The following is a 25,542-nucleotide window of genomic DNA, read 5'->3' as shown; positions in this document are numbered from 1 at the left end:
AATATAAGTGAACAAGCTAAAGAGGGAGCTGAGAGGGTAAAAAGTTAATAATCAGAATGAAGTTTGATTAAAAATTCTGTTTTATAGACATGGGGAAAATATAGAATAATCAACAGACTCAGGAACGAAAGTGTTTACTGGGGTTAACAACAGAGCAAAGGAAACTGTTAGAAGCAATAAGACTTTTCTTCTTTTGAAGAGCAGAAACCTTGTGTAAACGACCGGCAATTTAAAAAAAGGTTAAATTTTGACATGAAAAAAAGCAGTATTTTGCCAAGACATGCATATTTTGAGGTGTATCCAAAAGTTAGTTTAAAAATAATTTTAAATTATTTAAAATAATGATGACATTTTGTCTATAAGTTAAGGAGCTGCTGCACTACAGTCATTCTTTTCAGAGAATGGATATCAAGAATAACCTCAAATTAAACTTGTATCAGATAGTTTAGAAAAAATCAGTTCAGTGATTTCTAGGACATCACAAAAGTGGATGACTTGCAAACTACAGAGAATCAATTATGGAAGTGCTGAACTACTAATGTTACGTACATCCTACAGAATTATTTTAGATATTTCTCTGAAAACATGAGGTCAGGACTCAGCTCTGACCCCAAAATTTAGTACAGTGTCAGGAATCATTAAGAAAATAATTAATAGGAAAACACAGTTCTGAAATGGGTTTATAAGACAATGTGCACTCAAATGTAGAATATTAAGTGATGCTGGTCAATCCACCTCAAAATTGATTCAGAAGAACAGTTGGAGAGAATGGCTTTTATGCAAAGAGAGACCACATAGACTAGAACTGGAAAAATAATGAAAAGAGCTCTGATGGAAATCATAAATGGTATGCAGAAAGTGAATAGGGAATATTCACAGAAAGGAAGGAGTGCCTGCACATTAAATTATCAGTTAGCTGGATTTATATAAGTAGAAGGAAATACTTTTCATTTATATTGTGGAACTTCTATTCATGGAGTCATTCACAGGCCAAAATTACAAAAGGACTACATCAGGAATGAAAAATTTCATGGAGATTACATGAACCAGTGGCTCCTAAGTCTGACAGTCCAGACTGAATGTCCAGTTCAGAAGCCTGAACTGCTAATTGCCAGAAGCTGCAAAAAGAAGTGTTATTCAGATATTGTCCACAGGTTTAACAACCTTCCTTCATGTTACAGTACTGTCCATGAGTCAAAACAGGATGAACTGAAAGAATTTTGATCTAACAGGATCAGGATTGTTCTTACACTCTTATGAAAACACACATGAACATGATCCAGAAAAATGTATCAAATAAAAGAAGGAAATCAGTTGGAGAAGTCAAAATGTTCCACTTCAAAATTTTCATAATAGAACTTTCTATTTTTTTATTGGACTAATAAAATGATTACAATTTTTAAAGGCATACAGTAACAAATGCTAAATATTTTAATTTGTATTAAGAGCATTTTTATTTGAACATATAATTATGACTATAGCTCTTAATATAATTAACTTACAATTATTATTTTTAATTAATCAGGAATAAACTTTGCTTTTTTTTTCTAATTCAATGTATGTCCAGTAGTTTAGGAAAACAGGACATTTTGCTGTTTATGAACAGCTATTACTGAACCTCTGGTGACATTTTGTCAAAACTGTTAAGTGCCTAAAGACAGAAGAAGCTGGATGTATTGTTGAAGTCTGTATTCTACAGATGTGCTATCCTGAATTTGGCTCACCCTTAGTTTTGGAAAGTTTCCCTGCTTCTCATTTGGGTTGTGAGCTGTAAATTTATAAATTCTTTATGTTCATGCAGGTGAAAAGCTCTGTGTTTGCACAAGTGCAGTTTCTACATTTGCTGTCACCCTTTGACTTCCACCAGCTCAGCCTGAAAATTATTGCTCTATAAGAGAAAGCAGGTGAAAATAGCCATTATTTCTCCTTATGAAAGCAAGGAAGCATGGGATATTTGGCCATTCCTGAAAGACTCAGAGTGGCATATAAATAAAATTCATTGGCAAAGTTGCTTGTATTTACTGCCATGCCCTGATTGTCCTCTCCCTCTCTTTCGCTCCTCATTTCGTATCTCTTAGTCTGAGACTAGAATTTAATTGCTCTGATAAGAGAAATTTCTCCTGTGAAAACAGGAGACAATTATTTGTTGCAAGATGCTAATTCTTAACATTACAGCAACTTCCAGGCAGGTGGTAGGGAGGCATAAATACAGCATGTCACATTATGGTCTGAGAGTATAACAGATTTCAGACAGCAGTGAAACAACACCTTTTTCTCTTGCAAAAATAGGATACACCTACATAATGCCATGTATTAAATCGCACTAATAACTTGTTACAGTCATATGGGAAGAGTATATGAAAACTTCTTTACAGAACAAATATAATGTAAAAATAGTCTGTTGGCACAGGGAAGCTTTGATATCAGTGGGAAAAAAAATCTCTAAAAATGAAATAGTCTCATCTCAAGCTAAATAGAAAATAAAATAAGACAGTTCTCAAAGGAATTACAGAAAGAAATGTGTGGTAAGCAACTAGACTGCCACAGCCAGACACAGTGTTTATTTTTTCCTGTTTTTTGAAGTTTTTCTGCTAGTTGACCAGAGGGATCAGTTTAAATGTTGACTGCCTGTCTGAGAAATCATCTCTGAAAATGACTCCTGCGGAGGTGGGTTGATTGTGTAAGTTAAACTCAGCCAATTTGGACTATGAGAAATGCTTTGTGACTTGGACCGTTTGACACCGACAAATGTACAAGTCTCAGAGGTAAAATATACTAAGTACATCAGCCTGAAAAAGTTATTTTGCAGCACACGTAGTAAGAAAGAAGGAGGGAGAGACAGAGAGTAAGAGAACCTGTCTGTGTGAAGGCTGAGGTGTAAAAAAGCTAAAGGCAAATTCTGTGAAAAAAAGCCCCAACGCACCAGAGAGAAAAACTCATGCTACTTGGATAAAATTCAGGCTTGAACCAGGACTAATTCTGGCTACATCTGGGGTATATATAAATAAAGCTGTTTACACATTGGCTGTAATCTTCTGCTGTAGAGAGAACTTTCATAGCATATGCTAATACAGTACAGTGTTTGCATTTTGTTGTTTATTGGAGTCCTCAAGACTCTGACCAAAAAGTTACTCATGCTAAAAATAACATAAGCCAAAAATACTCCTGTGGGTCTGCCCCAAAAATATTATTGCCTAGCTGTGTGTATGCAGCCACAATTCCAGTCTAGTCTATGAATTATAATCCTTTTAACTGTTGCTGCAGGCGGTACCGTGAAGTCATCATGGATGATAAAGGAAGAGCAGAACTTAGGTCAAACCATTGATGTTGAGCTCTGCCTGGTCTCCACAGAGTCAGCACTGGTGCCTAATGGAGATGGCACCAGTAACCAAGAGCTGAAGATTACTAAGAGAGGCATCTTTGCTGCGGTTATTTTTATGTAGTATGGTAATAGGTGAAGAAAGTGGGATTGAGTTAAAGTTTGTGCATTCTGTAGTCTTGCCAGAAAGTCCGTTGTCTTGATATTCAGAAATGCATTTTGAATCAAGAGAAGCAGATTACAGACTGTCAAATATTGCACAACTTTTAGCCAGTTTACTTGAATTATAACTTAAGTTTGAAAGAAATATTTTGTGATTGCAGTTTATATCACCATGAAATTTGGGTCAGATCTCAGGTGGCGACAGCTGGGAAACACCTACTGAAAATTTAGCATTTCAGTGAAGACACGTTCATTGAAAACAGTGGATCAGCTAAATATTTTCTATTACAATGAAAGAAACTGCATAAGAACATGCTATCATTCAATCATACCAGTATAGCATGGGGAGAAGCAGACCAGGTGGTAAACAGGCCTGTAAGGGCGTTTGCTGTTTAGGATATAGTTTCATGTATTCCTGGTGCTGTGATTTCAATGGTAGCTGACAAACTATGAAAGCTTCAGTTAATGTGCAGTGTTAAGGTGTTCTGAGTATTTTGTAATAGCTTAAATTAGAGATGACCAATTTCCAGACAACAATACTACTATCCAAATTTCTTTAACAAGAAATGTGACAATATCCTAGCCAGAGTGACATAACAAAGACTGTTATATCATGTGTCTTGGCAAGGAATTAAAACCTGCTTTAACTTAGGTACACCATGGAGCAATGACAAATGAACTTCCTCAGCCAGACAACTTGGCACTACCCATATATTATACAGGTATTCTTTGTCTGTTTCACCTCAGGCCATGTTTGAACTGAGCTACAGATTTTCTCCATACCCCAAACATGACCAGGCACTAGTGGAAATAAGGACTTATATCAGATAAATCATGCAAAGCCAGATATACATAGTCTTGTGCCAGTCCTGTCCCACTAAGTGTTAAAGCAACTTCAAGTGAATACTGAGCAGGAGATACGCTTGAATGTCACATTGGAGTGGTCTTCATGGAGAGGAGTATTTTAACTGTGATTTAAAATGCTTTTCAAAGCAGTGGAAAATGCCCCTTGAAATGAACAACATATTAGAATATTTTTATTTTTACCTATATGGATGTAAATTCAGAATTTGCACTCTTGTTAATTGCAGTAAGGACTTGATTATTTTTCAGCCTGGTCTGGAACCTTTAATAGAAGAGAATCACATATGATTTCTAAGAGATAGTGATCCTAAGCAATGCTGTGGCTGCAGAATGATATGGACATGATTTAAAGTTAGTGGCAATTTTCTTAAAGCCATTCTTTGAAAGGATTGAAGCTAGTCCATTCTTTTGCCTTTGCTATTGCAGCTAAGAACACAGTACCTAACGGTTTACAATTAAAACATCCAACAGCTTGAAATAGTGTTGTACATTATCTTCTTAAGAAGAATAGTTACATATTTTGTTACTTCCTGTTAAAAGTTGCTCATGAGCCATATCTGATACTTCCTGTTCTAGATAAAACAGAAATAAGAGCACACTCATTCTTGTCCATATGGTTTTGTACAGTAATCTTTCCAGTCTTAGTGGAAAGTCATGTCAATTTTGGTTCAATAGATATTTTAAGCCTCTACACTATTAAAGATAAAGGAGTTAAATGATAAAAAAGAAGAACTCACTGTTCTTGGAAAAGCTCTTCTGAATGGCTTTTTCTTTTCAAATGGCGTCTCATCATTGCCTTATGTACTGTGTTCATTATATTCCTTTGCTACGCTTCTGTCTGAGATTTTAAACTCTGCAGACAGACTTTTATGCATATGAACATAGGTACCTTGTGACTGTCACCCCTGACAGGGCTTCTAGAATCCAGCATAATGTTGGTAATAATTAGCATTAGCGATAACAATGTTAGCAGTAAATATATACTACATCCGCCTTATGAATGGGAAAGGATCACAACCTTTGGAGATTTCTTTGACAATGTATGCACATTGTGGAACCCTGAGTACTATGTATGACAAATTAGATTAGACAAAGCTAGTTTCAGAAGAGTTTGGGAAGAAATTTAGGTCACTTGGAAAAACTTTATTTGCCCTAGTTTATAGGCTTTTTCTTGCCTTGTCTGTAGGACACAGTTTGGTAAACAGGGAACATCTTGTTAAGGCCTGTCAACATTTGGAACACAAGCGTTAGCACCTGCTCACATCTTTTGTAAACATATTTGATATATTTATAATACCATATGTTACCAATGGCTGATAGAATATGATTAATACACAGTACTAGCTCCAGTCTTCTCATGCCACTTAATGTTAGCAACATTTCTCTAAACATTTACAAGGTGGTCTTTTTTTTTGCTGGAGAGTTGTAGAAGTTGAAATAGCAAATATAGGAGGAATATTTATTGAAATGGATGCTTCAATTAGCTTTTAAAAAAATAATTACTCTTTACATAACCGAAGCTATTTTCTCATTACTGAATCTGTTGCATACATGTATAGCATATATGCGTGTTTCTGCATGGTCATGTAGCAGCAACAGGAACAAGAGGCAAGGGACAGCAAGCTATTTAACATGCTATCTATTTACTTTTATTTTCTCTCACCCAACTGTTTTTATGTTTGTTTACCTGTGGCGTTTTTTAGGGTCTTATACTGCAGTAGCAGCTTATCCCTATTAAACAATAATCATGGGATCTTGATCCTGCTGGGACCACATATTAAAAGAGTTTCGAAGCAGTGTTTGAGATGGAAATTGAGAAGTCTTGGCATGAAAACCCCCTCCTGCAACCTATTAGCTATTGTCTCCTTGGAGAAAAAGTAATAATTTGTAGCTCTTGTGCTCAGAGAATAATCAGCAAGGCATATTGGTCAATTTTTGCTCATACTGTAAAGGGTGGTATGAATCTGAGCCTGCCTGGGAATAAATAGAACAAAAAAGTTAGGAATATATGGGAAAAAAAGGTTCAAAAGGAAGATATGTCAAACTTCCAGTAGTGCTGTAGTTAAAATTGGGTATGTGTTTGATGAAAACATGAGCCGTGTAAAACTGATGTTTCTTGTGGACAAGCTGGATTTGTGAAAACATTTATAGAAGTCAAAGGGAGAGACACAGTACAAAGGTAAGGTTTTAGGGCTGTTTTTAACAGCTGAAACCTTGGACATATTTGTCATGTGCTGTGTATAGAACTTTCTGAAAACAAAACCGAAACAACAAACTACTTCATGGAAAAAAAAGTGAATTCAGTAGACTTAATTCTATGGTGATTTGTAGCATCAAGAATATCTTACAGGGTACTGTCCTGGGTTCAGCTGTAACAGCTATTATTCTCCTTCTTAGTAGCTGGTGCACTGCTGTGTTTTGCCTTCAGTCTGAAAATGGTGCTGATAACACGCTGATGTTTTAGTTGCTGCTAAGTATTGCTCACTCTGATCAAGGACTTTTCAGTCTCTCGTGCTCTGCCAGGGAGCAGGGGCAGGGGAAGCCAGGAGAAAGCAGAGACAGGACACCTGACCCAAACTAGCCAAAGGGGTATTCCATACAACAGCACATCATGCCTAGCATATAAACTGGGGGGAGTTACCTGGAAGGCCCAGATAGCAGCAGGTCGCTGATGGGGTTGGGCTGGGTATTGGGTGGTGAGCAATTGTACTGTGCATCATTTTTTATGTTTTTATGTTTTTATTTTTTTTCCTTCCCTGTTTGGTTTTATATTCTCTCCTCTTGTTACTTCCCTTATCATTATTATTATTAGCAGCAGTAGTAGTTTTGTATTATAGTTTAGTTATTGGACTGCTCTTATCTCAGCCCATGGATTTACTTTCTTTCAATTCTCCTCCCAGTCCTGCCCAGAGGAAGGGAAAGGGGGGGAAGACAATAAGTGGCTGCTTGGTACTGAGTTACCAGCTAACCTTAAGCCATGACAGGTACATATGATTTGGAGTTATGCTGAAGTCTGAGAAGCAGCAACTATTTCAATTCTTCAGCATTTCTAATCATATGTCCAGATTAATATGAATGCCTGAATGAGGACATGGAACTGTAAATAAAATAAAAAACTCACCAGCTTTTATCTTGACAGAAAATGCAAGATTTCCTTTGAAGCCTTTAATCTGACTGTCATCTGTTTTCATTCACAGCAGTAAGCTTGTAAAGAGCTCTGCCTCTGCAGTGAAATACTACTGTACAGAAAGAGGGTTATCAAAAAGCAGTGTTTGTTTGTTTATTGAAAACTCTATCAACAGAATGTCAGTGCTTTTGAGAATGAAACTTTTTTACTCTGAATTCTGTGTCTGAGCAAACTGTTTCTATTAGATTTGGAAATGACAACGTCTGCTGTAATAAGTCTTTGTCTGTGCATGTTTTTCCCCCTAAGGATAGGGAACTCTAGCAAAATAAACAAAAAAACCCAACCAAACAAAACACCCCTGAATGCCCCTGTCTAACTATTGATACCAAGTCTGCTTGAAAAAAATCTTACGCTATTCTCAAAACTCCCCTTCAAAACCAACTGAGACTACTTGTTCTCTAGCAAAATATGCATTGTTTATGCTGAGTCACCCTTTAGAACATGCTTTACATATTAAGAATCACAAATACATAAAGCCCATCTTCTGAGAGCAGCCATCTCATTATAGCTATCAATAAGCTACCAAATATCTCGCTTTTTTTCAGCTTTCTCTGTAAATTCTATTTGAACATCAACCCATGGGTAAGGGAACAGATGTTAAGAACAGTTTAAATTGACAAAAGCTGCTTATGGTCCAAAACACTGGAGTGAGATTTGCAAGCCTGACAAAACCAAAACCATGTAAACAAACAAAAAGCTTGCTCTTATACGAAGAAACACATTGATTTATTTTCATATATCTCTTACATAAGGGGAACAATGTTACCCTGTTAATAAAAACATATTGAAGAGAACATTGTCTTAAATGCAGCATTTTCTTTGTTCTAATTCAGCACCAGTTGGTCTCCTAGGATGATAGGTGAATGATCTCATTGCTCTCAACTATTTCTGCTCCTGTGCAAAGGATTTCAAGATGGGGTGCTGTGTTCATTCTTCAGTGTTTTAGGAAGAGTTTCCTGGGAATTCTAAAACAGCTGAAGGAACAGTGTATTTGTCCATACTCCAAAGGCATCCCTGTGGAGCTTTGAAGTCTGCTTCCTCTCTAAATTCACAACAGTTAGAATAGAAAGATGTCTGGGATCTCATTTAGGTTTCTTTGTGTCTGCATTTCAATAATTCATCTCTCAGAGAGAAGGAAAGGTGATCTTGTCTTTCTTAGATCAAGTATCTATGTTTTCAGTAGTTCATCAGGAGGATAGATGCCTGTGAAAATCCCAAGTTGTCCATCTGAGGCATCCATTTAGTAAATAGGAAACCTAGTTACTGTTTGAAGATCAGCTATTCTACACAAGTTGTTATATTGCAAGAAAAAAATGTGAAATACTAGATGTTTGTATATGCTATGGATTTAGTCTTGAAAAAAGGGATAGGGTCAGGCTCCTAAAACAAGAATGTGATTACAGTGTCGTCTGTCCTTTGCTTCCTATTCAAACAAATATCATGGATCTTGAATATTTTTGAGACATTTTGAATTGGTTCTGTAATGTTGAGGTTGGAGTAAAATCCCGCTATCATTTTTCTTTGTGGTGGTTCTTGTTTTATTGGATGCATACTCACCATGCCAAAGACTGACATTAAGCCTACGGATATATGTGTTGTTTGGTGAAGATGCCTTGAGTGTTAAGAAAGGCTTCACCAGTTGAAAACACTTGTATTCCATTACTAAATTATTTGTTATACAAAAAATGAAGGGCTGTTATATTCTATGCTGTTAATACAGATATGCGAGGCTCAGTCATGTTTGGCCACATGGCTGACAGGTTTGACAAAAGCACTGAACGTAAAATCATCAATTTCCAGAATCAATCTCACAATCATCTTCTACAGTTAGGTTTATGCATTATCAGGGAAAGAGTGTTGCACTAACTGCAGTGATGTGGATAATCCTTTCCGCTTATAACTAATAAACATATTTGGTGGGAAATTTTGCTAATGGTTTCATTTAATAAAAATATTGATAAATTTTTATTTTGAGTATACTATATAGTATGCACTAAACAGTCAAAACAGTCCTCCTTCCCAATTAAAAGTGACCGTAATTATTTTGGGTATTAATATTTTTGTTTCTGACATTCTTTATTCTCCCATTTTTAAATAACTTTCTTTTTATTACAAGTATAAAACCTACCCATGAAATTAGTAGACGGCTTGTTTACATTTAGGCTAAGAAATCACTTGAAGATCAAGATGAGAAAGTTTATTGTTTGAGCAAGCATTTACCTTACAAACAACTGCATGCAAGGAGGCAGTAGAGATTTCAAAACATATTTGGTGAAGACAGAGAAAGCCCCACATGAAGAGTAGAACTGAACAAAGTAGTTGAAATAAGAGACTCTGGATCCTTTCCAGACCTCATCTATCCCCGAACTGAATATTCTTGAAGTTTGCCAGGGTTTTACTGTCTTGTTGAAAAACTATCTTCTAGCTTTCACCTTCTCTGCTGGCCCCTCAGATTAAGGTTGAAGATGGGGGTAGAAGGAGGGAAGAACCTGGAAAAGCCACTAATCTCTGAGAACATCAGCATTCTCCATTCCCTTCTATCTTTCCTTCTCTGTTAGATAGAGGAATGCAATGTAGGGCAAGGTTTCTTCACTCATTTGGAAAGAGAGTCAATTTACATCACACAGTAGTCGAAGAATGAAGGTTAACCATCAAAAAAAAAAAATTTTGGTTGCCTGTAATGACAGTTTTTTATTTCATTAAATATCAATAAAATTTTGTTTGGAAAATGGTAAAAGCAAATAGTTTGCCTTTTTCAGGAAGACATCATTTTGCACATTAATCTTCTTGGTTACTGTGCTAGCTCAAGCAGAGAATTCCAAATGGAAGGTAAGGAACCTCAGAGTTGGACAACTGCAAAATATTATTAAAAAAATAATATAATCCAAGAATTCATAAAATCAAGATTCTCACTTTTTTCTTTTTTCTTTTTTTTTTTTACACTGGGAAATAGGAGAAAAATAAAACAGTATTCCACTGCCTAGGTGGGGAAAACTGAAGGTTAATTTTTATTAACTGCAACATTATCTTAAGAAGACATTCCTCTGCTATTCCAATTCTGCTTCAAGGATAAAATCTAGTAAAGCAGAAAGGCTTAGATAGGTAGCATTTGTCAGTGACACGAACAGTGGGATTGAGTGCACCCTCAAAAAATGCTTCATCCCTTGTTCAAAGCCAAGCTGGACAGAGCCTTGGGCAACATGATTTAGTGTGAGGTGTCCTTGCCCATGTCAGGGGGGTTGGAACTAGATGATCAGAAGGTCCTTTTCAACCTTAACTATTCTATGATTCTATGGGTTTGTATTTCATTGTGGTTTTTTTTTTTTTTTAATTTTTAAATAACTTGCTGTGTTTGTTCTTCATGTGGAAAGAATTCCCAATAATAAAGATAGAAGACACAATTATGTGTCAAGAAAACCTTGCAAAAATTTTAGTATAAGACTAGATACTTTACTGAAATTTTACTATCTTCTCTTTTTCTTTGCATAATGAATAAATTATTCATTTAGAGAGATGTCAGAAAAATACCATACTTGTTTTTTTTTGCTTCTGAACAGAATTCAATGTGAAACCATACTTAGAAAGAACAAAAAATATATAGTTGAATAATGTTTATTCTATTCCTGTTTTATAAAATGTATTATGATTTTGTTAAAAGAATGAAAACTGTGAGGGTGGTGAGGCACTGGAACAAGTTGCCCAAAAAAGTGGTAATTGCTCCATCCATGGCAGTGTTCAAGGCCAGACTGGACAGAGTTTTGGGCAACGTGGTCTAGTGTGAGGCATCCCTGCCCATAGCAGTAGAGTTGGAACTAGATGATCTTAAGGTCCTTTCCAATCCTAACCATTCTATGATTCCATGATCATTGCCAAAATTAGATTTTTTGGGGGATGGGATCGTATAGTGTAGTATCCTTTTGATTATAAAAGTTGTTTTAAATGAAATTTTGGAGAAGAGTGAAAAATCTGTTGAAAATGACTCTTCTAATAATATTTGTTGCTAGTGTAATTTTATTCACTAGAGAGATAATATCATCTCTTCATCAGGATAATGTTATGACAATATTCCTTTCCAATTCACCTTATCCTATTTCCAACAATCTGTAGGTTTTTTATGCATATAAATCATTTTATATAGGTTTTGAATTCTTGGTCCATTAAGGAATGTAAATCTGGGACTTTAGGCAATTAATTTATTATTTGTAAATATGAAGCTCTGTTCTTTTAACTGATCTAATCTCCATCCTTCTGTTTCTGAACCTTTTTCCCTTGGAAATTCAGATCATCTTCACAGTCATGTGAGGTGATTTGTTCTAGAAGTTAATGTTCAGTATTTTTGCAAGGTTTGTTCACCTGAAAGGACTTTCAAAGTCACCAGCTTTTCAAGGTTAAGTTTCTCTTGAGAATTTATCCAGAATTCTGTACATTCCACTTCCTTCAGAACCTCACCCAAATGAATCCTTTGAGGGACTTGAGGCCAAGGTATTGAATAAAAACAAAATTAAGCTCAGAAAACACAGAACAATATCCTTTTCCCCCTCTCAAATCGGCAAGAAAGATAGTTTTGGTTTTCTCTCCTGTATGTGCATGCTTTTATATTTTCATGTTTAGTTGGCAGCATTCATTGTGCACCGGCTGTTTTTTTGTCTTTGAAGTAGTTGAGCTCTTTGATATCTTGAATAAATAATGCACTGTCAGTCAAAACAAGGACAGCCATTTTTGTATTTGTCAGATTATGCAACTGTATGTCCACTTGCTGATATACTGTGGAAATTTCCCTACTTTTTAGTTTTTCATTGCCAGTTACTATCAGAATTACTGTGTAGCTCTCTTGTTATTTCTTCACTTTACCCAGCTAATAATTTTTCTACTTTCAAAATACAAAACTATTCAGTTATGAGTTTTGTTTTTATCAAATAGTTTATATATTGTTTTTTTTCTAATAAGGGTCACTGGTTTATAATTGTATGTTCTCTGTAGCTCTTGAAGCATTGATTAGGGTATTCATTTTCTGTAAAGCAAACTAAAGATAAATGTTGGCATAAACACACTATAATCAACAGGAAATAAGCTGGATATTCTTCCAGTGGGTATTAAAATTATTATTATTTTTTGTCTAGTTGTGAATAGAAGTTGGAAGGCACTGGAAGAGGAAGACAGCATATAATGTTCTCATACTGCTTCTAGTTACCTTTACCTGAATTCCCTCATTAACACATTCAGCTGTTTATTATAATGCTATTGTTCTTCCTGAAGTCCTGGTGTTGTCCTCTCTGCTGAAGCTAGTCCCTTCATTAGATTTTAAAATCAGTTTTCTCCCCATCAAACAGCGCCTACACTACTGGGACCAAGATGCAAGTTTAAAGTCTCCACTGTCACTGGCTTCCATAACTCACACACCAGTCCTAAAAGGTGCTCAGTGCAATATCCCTTCCGCTGTTGCAGAATGCCTTTTGGCTCTCTTCTTCGTGGGAAACTTGCAGTCCCTTCTGCCTTCCCTTCTGCTGCCTCCCCAGGCACTTTTAGACAAACATGAAGCTTTAATCTGTCCCTAACCCCTACTATCTTTTCTGCCACTTTCTCAGGGCACAGTCCTGACATTTTAGTTCTTTCACTGGTTGTTCAATAGGGATATTCAAGCTCAGTCTATTTAAGGGTATACATCAATAGATTCATTTGCTTATTCTAAAGGTTTTACGTGGTAAATTCACCTTTATGTTCTTTGGGACTCTGAACATTGTCTTCAAAACCATTTCAATCTAAGTTCTTCACCTCCCTGTCTCTTCATATTTTTCCCCAGCAGTGGACTTTTCATTCTCTTCATCTTAAGGTCAACTTTGATCATTTTCCCCTGTTGCAATCTGCAAAAGTCACTGGCTGTGCTGAGGTCAGTAGCATTAGGATTACAAGTACCCTGACATTTTATGTAAATAATATAAACAGTGTGGTGTCCTAGAGCTCCAGATTAATCTCAAGAAGTCTTTGTTGTGAAGTTGTAATTTCAATCAATTCTATACACACTCTTGGCTTAACTAGAAATCACTTTCAAACAATGCATTACAGAGGGAGTGAAACACCTTATCTAGCAAGGGAGAAATTTACCACTCTAAACTGATGCTATTATACCTAAGACTCATGCTTCCTAATGAACTTATGAAGAAGATTGCAGTTCTGTAATCAGTATCCAAAGTTTCAGTCCTAAAGTGCTCATGTTTAAATCATTTATTCCCAAACTCATGTTCTTACTCTTTTGACCCCAGATTTCAAAATCTGCTGCTTGCTAAGTCTGTGGATTCAAGAAAAAGGCAAACAACTGGCACTTCTCCTACCCCAGCCTTGTTCTCCTTTCATTTGTGATCCAGTAAGGTTAATTTGCTGCAAGTTCATCTGTCTGTGCCATTTGAAATGTGCCATGTAGTTAAGCACCAGCAGTGAGGTAGATGGGAGCTCTCACAAGACCAACTTTCCTACAGCATACTGCAAAACTGTGCCTTTAGTGTTGGCAGCCTCAGCTTCATGTATAAATGAGAATAGGTTTATGTTACTGAGTTTCAAGAAGTTTTATGTAAAGGTTCTTAAGGGTTATGATATTTTTGTGTCTAACACGTCATAAGTCACTCGTTACTACTGTAGTGCAGTAAAAACCCTTCTAATCCATGTACCTGTAGAAGTCTAAATGAAACTGTTTGCAACTTGCTGAAAATTGGTAATAATAGAATTACCAAGAGTATGCTCAAGAAAAAATGTTACTAATCACTAAGAGAGACTATTCATCTGCCATCTTTTACCATAGTACTTAATAAGAGCTTTGGCTGGTGAGATGATTTTTTGTAATGGCATTCCATTTTGTCGATACATGTCGCTACATCTTTTTACATGTATCCTCCATGCTGTTTTGCTATACGCCTATGATTTCCATTTGGAAAAGCAAATGCACTTTCTGCAATGTCTGTGAATGCACCAGTGCACAAATGGGCATCTCAGAGCCCTGGGCAGCCTGTGCTCCTCTTGAATGGCAGATGGACTTCGACCTCATCTTGACATGTTCTTGTCTTCTCTCAGTTTAATTTTGCTAGTGAGTCATAAAATACCTTCCTGAAATAGTTGAGCCGTAGGCCGGGAAAGAAAAGCCACTGCTTGAGAACAATCTTCACTTGTCCACTAAGGAGACTTTAAAAAAGACATTCATGAAAAGTTGAAAGCAGCACCACATTTAGCACTTCAATCTTAGGGCAATTTAAATAAATATAATTATGCACAGAAGAGTTATCTCCCAAGAAGAAGAACTTCCAACAGTATCTGTTTTCTAAACATAAAAAATACTGAGGACTTGCTCCAGAAATTCAAAGAAACTTGATGAAATGACAATTTGAGTTGCAAAGCTCCTTTGTTGATCTGGTGGAACACTGCAGCTCATGGAGTACAAGACGGTTGAGCCAGGATAAAAGTTGCAGATGCAGTGAAAAGACACAGAATTTTCCACTTGCTGCAGAAACAAGACACTTACTTACCCTGGAGAAAGAGCACGTTACTCTAGAAGCTAGAAAGCTTCTGAGCTAATTATTTTGGCAATTGGTTTTGTTGCTGGAAAATCCACTTGTGGGTAGATCAAAACCTGGAAGGAGCAGCCAGGTTGCTAGTTCCTGATGTCACATATAAGATGATGTTAAAAAGTTTCAAAATGCTCCTTGTCACTTCATCTACAGGATCCTTCTGTCCTGTGTTTACTTGTTCCCTGAAACAATATGCTTCCTCTTCATGGGCTAAAATATGTCCAGTGATGATTAGCCAATGATATTTGAGCACCAAGCTCACAGAGACTACCTAAATTTGCCATAACTTGAAGAGTCATTGAACCCGTCTCAAACTGGAGTAAAAATAAATCACAGTTTACAATTTTAAACTGTTTCTCAATTCCCATCTTCTTATTATGCTCATCTTTGGAAACAGAAAACTAACAGAATTGAAAATACTAGAGAGAAGAACAGCCCAGAATACGCATGTTCAGGTCATTACAGATTTTACTGTTATCTTGTTAGTATCAAATCTGTAATCTGATTCACTTGTATTTTTCAGATGTTTGAATTTTGATGATGGTGGTAATGGTAAATTTTGAAAAAAAAGGAGTTAAGATACCTCAGAATAGTGAAGATCCTGGAGGAAAAAAAAAAGAAAAGAAAAAAAAACAAAAGAAAAAAAAATAAAAGAGCTTTAGAAGTGATTGTGGGCTTTTCCTGTGAATTTTTCAGTACATGTTCGTATCTCTTCGTTCCTATTTTTTTAACTTTAACAGGTGTTGAATTAGTCAGGTACTTGTCTGTGAAAAAAATGTTTAAATGTTGGCTTTATCTCTTAATATATCTGTTGAAATCCGGACAAATATTTTTAAAGCTGAATGTGCTTTTACAATAAGCTGTGAAAGGAATAGAAACTCAGTGTGCTAAAATTTTAATTCCATTAGAAAGCTAACTGACAGAATACTTCATATTTAAGTCTGCCTAGCATATTACAGCACTCATGGGTGATTCAACCTTTTCCACTGTCAAAGCCACAAGTCTCATATAATATTTGATCAGTAATTACTTTGTCTACCTTTCATTTCTGAAACTGTAAAAAGCAGTGACAATTTTGATTAGATTAATTCTGGTTTCCTTCCAAAGGAGCTGGAATCATGGACAGTTTAAAGACCTGAAAGTAAATGATTTGTTTTCATTTAATGTGAAAATATGAATGCTGCATTTGTGCTGCTCTTAGAAGGTTGATATGAAGTCTGTCACGGCCCAGTGTTAAATAGCAGCTGACTTCAACTTCACAACTTTTTAAACTCCCATAAAGGGTTCTAAAGTTTTACTCCACAGTATTTGCCTTTTGATGAAAACCAAGGAGAACAGTTTGGCTCCTGAATGATTAAAGATTGAAACTATTTTGAAATTGTGCCTTTTGCACTTGAAAATTATTGATTGATTGATAATAGGTTCACATAGGAAACAGAACGAGTTAGTCTTTTACTGATGTGAAGAATAACAATTGACATAATAAGTTAAATAAAATTAGGTTTTACCCAGCTGGCATTATAAATTGCTTCTAATCGATGGAACTGGCAATTCTATTGAAGATTTTCTGTGAACCTCCTGTAGTACTTCTTTAATCAGAAAGCAATTTAGATGCTAGTCTTTATAGCTAAGCAATGAAAAAGTCTGAGGTCCTTTTAAAAGACTTTGATTTTTTTTTAATAAATTACCTTTTTCTCTTGTGTGATGTAAAATGAGGATATCTCAGCAATCTCTTCTTAGTAATGTTCTTTAGCTGATGTTAGTATCACTGCTACAACTTCGTTAAAGTGTGTATTATTTTAGAAATATGAGCCAGAAGAAGAAATCTGAATTCTGCAGGCCAAAAAAGACCAAACACAGAGTGGTCAGAAAGGGTATAAAGCGGGTGTATGCAACTTATAGGTAAGGATGCAAATAATTTTTTTGACTAATGCTCTCTGACTCTCAGCCTGTCAAAATACACAAGGCAGTGGCATCTTATCATCTGCTTATTTGCTTTATTATACTGATAACAAGTGCTCATTCTCTTTAGTTTACATGTCAGTAAAATTCCTAATGTGATGTGACGTTATAAAATATGTACCTATAGGGAAACAGTGCTTCAAGTTCTGCTATAATGTTCTGTTATCTCACGGAATTAGTAGAGCTATTCAACGGCTTGCTATACGCAACATAATGGGCCTTGTTTCTCTCATTTGAGAAAATTAGCTTATACACAAGTATGGGAATGCATAGAACTCTGCACCAGGGACACTAATCTACAGAAGCTTTTTCCACTTGTTACCTGAGAAATTAATACCAAAACAATGTTTCTCATTCAACCTGACACCTGGAATGTCTTAACATGCTGTGTACTCAAACAAAAATGTAAATTGTTTTCTTTTTCAGGGATTAATTTAGATCTAATCAGAGTAGGTTGCTTGAAGGTAAACTACTATAGTGAATTTAGCAACCCAACATACCTAGCAACATGAAGAAACGGAGACAGCTGGAAAAAAACTCAACTGGAGAATAAGATCCCATTTCCCAGTACCTTTCTATATATATATAAAATTGACTTAATATCCAAAGTTGTTTGCTGAATGTAAGATGTACTGAAAGAGAAATAAAATGTTTGAAATATGAATCCTTACTACTTACACACCAAATGAAGTCTAGGCTCCTGATGTTGGCTCTGGTCATTACCAGACCCTACACCAAGGCATTTCAGAATAGAAATTTATGATGGACTCTGCTCCACTCTTAAATATTTTAGCACTAAAGAGTTTTTTTTTTCCTGTCAGCAAGTGAAGCAGCAGGATGAATTAGCCCATGTTACTGACTAGACTTTTCCTAACAGAAATATTCCTTAGCTACACATGTAATTTTATCATTGATAAGCTATGCAAAATACTTATCACTTGCAAAAACAAAGAAGCATACAAAGCCATCTCCCTGGGACTAAGAATTACTTACTAAACTGGAGCATTAAGAAATACCTCTGATAATACCATTTTTCCCTGACACTGAAGTTTCCTTTTAACTAAAGTACACAACTAAGGCTGTGTTTTAAATTCCCTCTTCTCCAAGACCCACCCACAGAGTAAATTAGCTACAGCTGATCTTGACTGCTTTGGGTATATGAGCCAGCTTGTTAAGAATGTTCAGTACCTCTGTACTCCATTTCAGCTTACCCTTGAGTAAGCAAAAGCTATTTAGACTTTTCCCTACAGCATTGACTCCTGTAAATGTTGTCAGTGTTTCAGTTGCTTGGGTTTTTCATCTCAAAAAGCCAGGGGCCTAAGGTAACATCAGTTCACAGAAGAGCAGTTGGAAAAGCTCATTATGGAATAAAGGAAAGAACCAAAATAAAATAATTTTTACCCATCTTTTCACTGACTTCTTTCTACTGTATATAGCCCATGTCAGAGATCACTTCTTAAATGTTTGAGAAGTTTTTTAAACTCCACTTTTTGAGGTTCCTCCCTCTCTCTGTTGACAGTGATATTCCTTGTTCCCAAATCTTGCATTCCCCTTTCTGTTCTCTCCACCCAAATTCTGACTCTTGACTCTCCTCCTTTCATCTTCTGACTAATGCCTGCTAAACCACATTCCTGTCTTTGCAGAACATAAGCTTCTCATTCTTCTCTATTTCTCTCTCCCTCCAATCATGCTTTTCAAGTCACTTTATTAACTCTTCCGTCTCTCACAAAATCTGTATTCCCTACATAAGGCACTGTTTCTCATCTTGCTTATAATCTTTCCTGCTCCTTCCCTGAGACATTTATTGCTGTTATGCCTCAAGAAATTTCCTAACACCCAATCAGACTTTGGTGTTTCAGAAATAGCTTTTGGTACCCCTTTTCCTCCTAATGTTTCCCAAATTCTTCTAATTTGAATACTTGTCAGCAGCGATCCTGCAGTGGTTCTGGCATTTCACAGAAACTGCTTGTTCCAAGAATTATCAGAGCATGTCCTTCCAAAACACTGAAAACTTCACAGGGTGCTTAGGTCAATATTGATCTTGCCTATCATGGACACAACTGAGGTGCCTAAACTCTGAACAAAGCTGTCCTATTGACTCCCTCTTAGGCAGCTGTGAGAGAAAAAGAGGTACCTTCTTTAGGACCTGAATTACCATTTGAAGACATCTGTTTCATTGCATTTTCAATAGGCATACAGTGATTAGTCACTTTGTTTAGGTGCCTAAAGAGAGAGAGGATGAGTCTAGGTCTGGCCATGACATATTAATGTAAAGTAAATAATTACATTATTTCACTGAGCTAATCAATTTATTCTGATAAAACAGTCAATACAGTTGAGAATGAATTTCATTACAGGGATAAAAGAAGAAAAAAAATTTTTCTAGGCAATGATTGAGCATAGAAATGTAGTGTTTGCAATATTAGCAAGCCAGTAGTTTGGAGGAGACATACTCCCAATTGTTCAAATTAACAAGTGAAGTTAGAGTTTCCCACAGTGAAATAAATGCTATCTGAATTACCCATATGTCATGCTTCATTTTTTTCCCCATTAAAATAAGTGTGGAAATTTAGCTTACAGACGTTCTAAATGTCACCTGGAAACAACAGTGCTGTGAGAGAGAGGTAAAAAGGGCAGATTAAGCACTTGGAATAGATATCCAGAGGGTGAAGTCCTATCACACAAAGAAAACATCTGAATAAATTAAAGTTTTTTTTCAATTTTTAAAATCTTTCTTCACTTAGGGTTTTGTTATTGTTATTAAGTAATTCCAACAGCTCTGAAAATGTCACATTTCACCAGATACCAGCTTTCTCTTCTGTTGCAAATGCATTTCATATAATTAGGTATCTTTTCCCGGAGATGTCTGAAGGAGTGATTTAGAATTAAAGTGAACCATGAGACCATTGAAGAGAGAGGGCAGAGTGAGAGCTTATTTGTGTATAGCATCATTTATTGATTGCAACCCTCTTATTACAAGTTCTCTGTTCTCTACTATGCTTTCAACTTGCTTTTACTTCTTGATTGCTTTTCTTCTGATTTTGCTGTTTGCTAAGGAGCACCCTGGAGAAGGAATGAGTGTTTTACATTTATACTTAGTAGGGACTCTCAGTCTCAACTTTCACCTTGAACTGGCTTGAAGAAGTGGAAGACACCAACAGGATTTACAGGACTTACAGTGTCAAGTTCTGCTATGTCCACAGAATATTTAGGGGCTTGAGTGACCTTTAAAGTTTTGGTGAAAAAAGTCTTCCATTTTTTGACTAGAAACATGATGATCTAATTCAGGTCTTGTTTAGCTATCACCATTTCTGGGATGAAAAGCGGGTGTTTGGAGAGAAACTGCCTTCTGCTTTTCAGTTACACTCACTGCTGTATATCCTTTGAATGATACAGTATAAAATACAGTTATGTTTGGTTGTATTGCAGGACTGATAAAATGTTAGCCTTGAAATTTATTTGCACAGATTGATCAAAAGTGATTGTCAGAAAATCATGTGTCAGTCACAGCTAAAGATGTCTTATGAAGGTTTCTTAAACCTTTTAGGTTTGTGAGAACTTTAAAATTCTCTCTTACAAGCTGACATGTTACATGGATCTTTCTGATGTCATGGTTGGATTGCTGCAGTGCTCTTGATTGTGTGCTGCCAAAAATGTTCATCTATCACCTGCAGCTAGAGCAGTTTGCAGCAGAGTGAGCGTTTGCAGGTGTGGAATAGGAGGTTCTGCTTCTCTTTGGCTCTGCTCTGTGAACCAAGTACCATGAATTTAGCTTTGTTTGTTCTGGCATAGTGTCTACCTTTAATATCTTCTATGTAAAAACCTAAGGTGTCAAAAATTTCCCTAGCAGTAAAGGGACTTCTGGTGAATCCACATAAGTCATAGCTCTCCATGAGAGCTTTGTGGCTGCCTTAGCCCAGTCTATTTGCAAACACTGCATGAGCCCTGGTGTGAATCTTCCTAAGTCTCCTTTCAGCTGAAACTGGATCAAATCTTCCCCCCTACCAACCATTTTGTTGTCTTATCTCATATTATCTCAGTGATTACTTCTTTTAATATGCTTGAAAAAGTTTTTTTAGGGTTGTCACAGGGAAAAAACCTCCTCACTTCATGTTGCTTAAAATAAATAAGGAGAAAAGTGGTGTGTATTGGTTTATTAATAACACGTAATCGGTGAGAAATCAGCAAGCTATAATTCAGGCCCAATATCAGAAATATAACAGACAAACCACAATACTAGACATTTACAAAATTTAAATAAGTACTTTTGTAAATACTTTCTTTAATGAATCCCCAAAAATCTAATGCCCTCCACCACGTATTCACAGTTAACTGCACCCCCTATCCCTTCCATATGGGTTACCAGCTTCCTTTCCCCTTCAGGGAGTGCAGAGTCTGACGGTTGCACATCCCTCCTTCTTTGGGGACCTGTGGGTGCTCCAGCTCTGTGCCTTTCCATATCACTCCCAGTTATTCATGCACCAAATAAAGGTTACTCCATTGGTTGTGTTGGCAAAAGAGTGTGGGTCCCTGCATACTATACCCTGCACTGTCACTCTACAAACTAGATGCAGGCTACTCATAGTGTCCAATGGGGTATACAATAAGGGTCTCTCATTAACTAATACATTTAATTTAATATGTTTTATATCTGAGTAAGCTTCCTGCTCAGAGGGACTTTTCTACATGAGCTTCAAGTCTGTGAGCAGTTTTGTGAACCACAGCTTTCAAAGTCTTCAGTAACCAATCTCCTTTCTATTATTATTGAGTAATCATTTTCACAAATGGTGTTGCCAATTTAAACCAGAATTTCCAGGAAGAGCAGCCTTTAATAATCTCAGCTGAAAATGTGCTTTGTGTTCTTGTTCCACTGAACTTAAAAGTGCAAACCAAAATAACCTTCCCTGTAAGGCAAAATCTAAATAATGCATTTATTTATTTATAATTAATATAACATAATTAGCTTGGGAAATTATAATATAACCAAGAGTTTCTACAAGCAAAGGAAGCTACATTTGCTGGAAGTGTAAATGGGCATAGCTCTGTTTTCTTCTAGAACTTGTTATTTGTATCAGTAAGAAATATATCAATTTACATCATATCAATTATATCAATTTACAATCATATCCAATATACAAGAATCCAAAAAGTATTTAATTCAGTAAGTTAATAACTTGAAAAAAATTCTAGAGGCTTACAGGCCAAATGTGTCTCTTTTTTTCACAGGGATGCATTTATAACTGGCCATGCACCAAAAATAATCATAATTTACATATTATACCATAGGTGTAATGAAGTGATGGTGTGGCAAGTATTACCAAGTAATATAAGCTGTATGATGAATATTTGTATGGTAGTATTTTCTAGTACTGGGAAGTATATTTCTACTTAGATTTCTTGTACATACAGTTCTTTATCTCTCATCTTTTTCATCTTCATCTTTTCATCAACTGGAGTCTAGTTATTTGCATGATAAACTGGGATAAAGTTCAGTTATTTGCCACTTGCAGTAGTATATAAACAACTTACATTTGATACACAACTTTTTGAATGTAAACAGATTCTTTCTTTCCTTACACCTAAATTTAGAAATCTATATGATCTTCACTGATTCATTGGAGACTGAATTTGACACTGTGGGTTAGGATCAGAAGTGTCATAAATGAATTTGTAAGTCAGTGATGTGGATATAAAATCATATAATTTGCGTGCACTGGGAGATATCTGATGTGCAGAATTTAAACAGAAAAAAGAATCATCAAGTGGATGCAAAATATGATTTGGGGAATCAAGATATATTCATATACATATATATATATAATTATTCTTCACACTTACCTCATCAAAACTGTTATTTACTTTGCATATCCTGACCTTGATCTTCCTAGAAATGAGACAAGTGAGTTAAAACAAACTCATCATTTGCTAGGAGGCAAATATTGGGGAGACTCTGTGTGTGAAACAGATCAGAGAGAGACCTTGTGCTAAATTTAGATGAGCTAAGGTTAAACCATATTGATCAAACATTACTGCTTGAGAGAGTGTTTCTGAAAAGGTTTCATATAATTAGTATTATATAAACTCAATAGAAAGGACTGTTAGGAATGAAGGCATCAGAAGTAATACTAACAGGCTTTGCAAATGCTATGCAGATCTTTGATTTGCCTTTGCATGACTTTGCCCATATCTGCAAAAGGGTTCTCTGATGCTGAGAAAAATCTTGTGGCACCCTTGTTAATTTTGGAACTGTTCTGGAAAAGCAATTGCAAATTATCCTTGTCATAATGTTCCTTCTCTACAGAGTGTTACAAAAAAAATCAATAATAACAAGACAATAATAACAATATAATAACAATAACAAGACAATAATAACAATATAATAACAATATAATAACAATAACAATCAATAATAACAAGTGTAAGATCAGATGTGAATATTAGAGGAAAATTTTAAGAGAAAGGATGAAAGAATAATTGCTAAATTAGAGTGTAAAAATTTATCTATGGTATTTGTGTTAGGCTGTGCTATTTGAGGAATGTAAAACATGACTAACTACATCAGCAGGTGTGGTGTAGGCGTAGTGCAATTACACATTGACATTTTTGTTGAAGACTATAAAGTACTATTTTTTACTGGCTACTGATCTAGATGTAGACCTGATTGAGAATTATTGAAGGATCAGTTCTCTATCGAAAAAGGTTTTTTTCCTGCAATTGGAATTCTTAGACAGAGTGGATTGATTCTGAAGATAGTTTGGACAGACAAAGGGATTGTAAACCAAAAAGAAATATTATGCTAGTTTTAAGATTTCTAGCTTTGTCTTATGTTAGTATTCTTTGTTTTAATAATAAACATTTCTAAATTTATTACCAAAATTTATGTATTTATGTATGTTTACTATTTGATCCTGAGTTTAACAACTATATGCAAGTAATATTCTGAATACTGTTAACGTCATTAGACATATTTAATAAATTTCCAAAAGAAAAAATGTCTTTGATCATTGCTATCTTTAAATTCATAGAATCACAGAATGCTTTGGGTTGGAAGGGACCTTAAAGATCATCTAGTTCCAACCCCCCATGACATGCACAGGGACATGTTCCACTAGACCAGGTTGCTCAAAGCCCCATCCAACCTTGCCTTGAACACTTTCAGGGATGGGGACATCCACAACTTCTGTGGTCAACCTGTTCCTCTTCCCCACCCCCTTCATCTTAATGAATTTCTTCCTTATGCCACTACAGACCACGGTAAAAAACCCCTCCATCTTTCTTATATGCCCCCTTTACTGAAAGGTTGCTAGAAGGTCTCTCCAGCGCCTTTTCTTCTCCAGCCTGAACAAGCCTGTTGTTATAGGAGAGGTGCTCCAGCCTCTGATCATCTTCATGGCTTTCCTCTGGACTCAAAAGGTTCACATCCTTCTTGTGTTGTGGGTGCCAGAGCTGAACCCAGTAATCCAGGTAGGGTCTCATGATAGTGGAGTAGGGGCAAAAGAATCACTTACCTCGACCTGCTGGTCACACTCCTTCTGGTGCAGTCCAGCATATGGTTGGCTTCGTAGCTTGCAAGCGTACATTGCCTGGTCATGCTGAGCTTCTTGTCAACTAACAGCCCAAGTCCTTTCCCTCCCAATCAATGGGCTGCTCTCAACTTATTCTTTGTCCAGCCTGTGTTTGTGCTTGAGATTACCCCAGACCAGGTGTAGGACCTTGCACTTAGCCTTGTTGAACTGCATGAGATTTGTAAGGGCCCACCTCTCAAGCCTGTCAAGGTGCCTCTGGATGGCATCCTTTCCCTCCAGTGCATCAACCACACCATAAAGATTGGTGCTGTCAGGAAAGTTCCTGAATTTTTCCTCATATTCCATGTTAACATGGATTCACATTACCCACACAAGACACATTTCTATGTTTCAGCCATTTTGTTAATCTTGTTACAATATTAGATTATTCCTGATTTCATATTTTGTCCAATCTAGTTTCTAATGTTTCTTTCTAGAAGCCTTTTGTGCTGGGGTGAGAATACAATTCTATGTTAAAAATATCTTACTGATGGAGGGCTCTGCTTGATAATGTAGATTCTTATTTCTGAAGTACTTGCCGACTGGCTCAAATACATTTGCACAGCCATTTCATCCCTCTCATTCTCATCAAATGCCTTCTGGTTGTTACATGAAAAGATAGAACACCTTATGTTGTCTTTTTTAGCAAAGCAACACCAGAAAAGATTTTCCTAGCTAAAACTAACTTCCTAACTAAAACTAACATCCTAAGATCATTTCCTAACTATTTTAATATAACTGAAGTTAGTTATAGTAGGAAGTATGGAAGAACTTTCAGAGTTGTTGCAAAGGACCATAAAAGGGTACCAAACCCACCTCTAACTGGAGCTAAGAAGTACAGACTCCAATTTCCTTTGATATATAGTGGTGAAAATGTTAAGTAATTCCATAAAGGAATGGAATATTTTTATTTTTCCTAATCAAGTAAGC

This window comes from Pezoporus flaviventris, unplaced genomic scaffold (assembly GCF_033815535.1).
Source record: "Pezoporus flaviventris isolate CSIRO_AGI_PZ_B2104156 unplaced genomic scaffold, CSIRO_AGI_Pfla_v1 ptg000045l, whole genome shotgun sequence".
NCBI classification, from domain to species: domain Eukaryota; kingdom Metazoa; phylum Chordata; class Aves; order Psittaciformes; family Psittacidae; genus Pezoporus; species Pezoporus flaviventris.
This window is presented reverse-complemented; position numbering follows the sequence as displayed.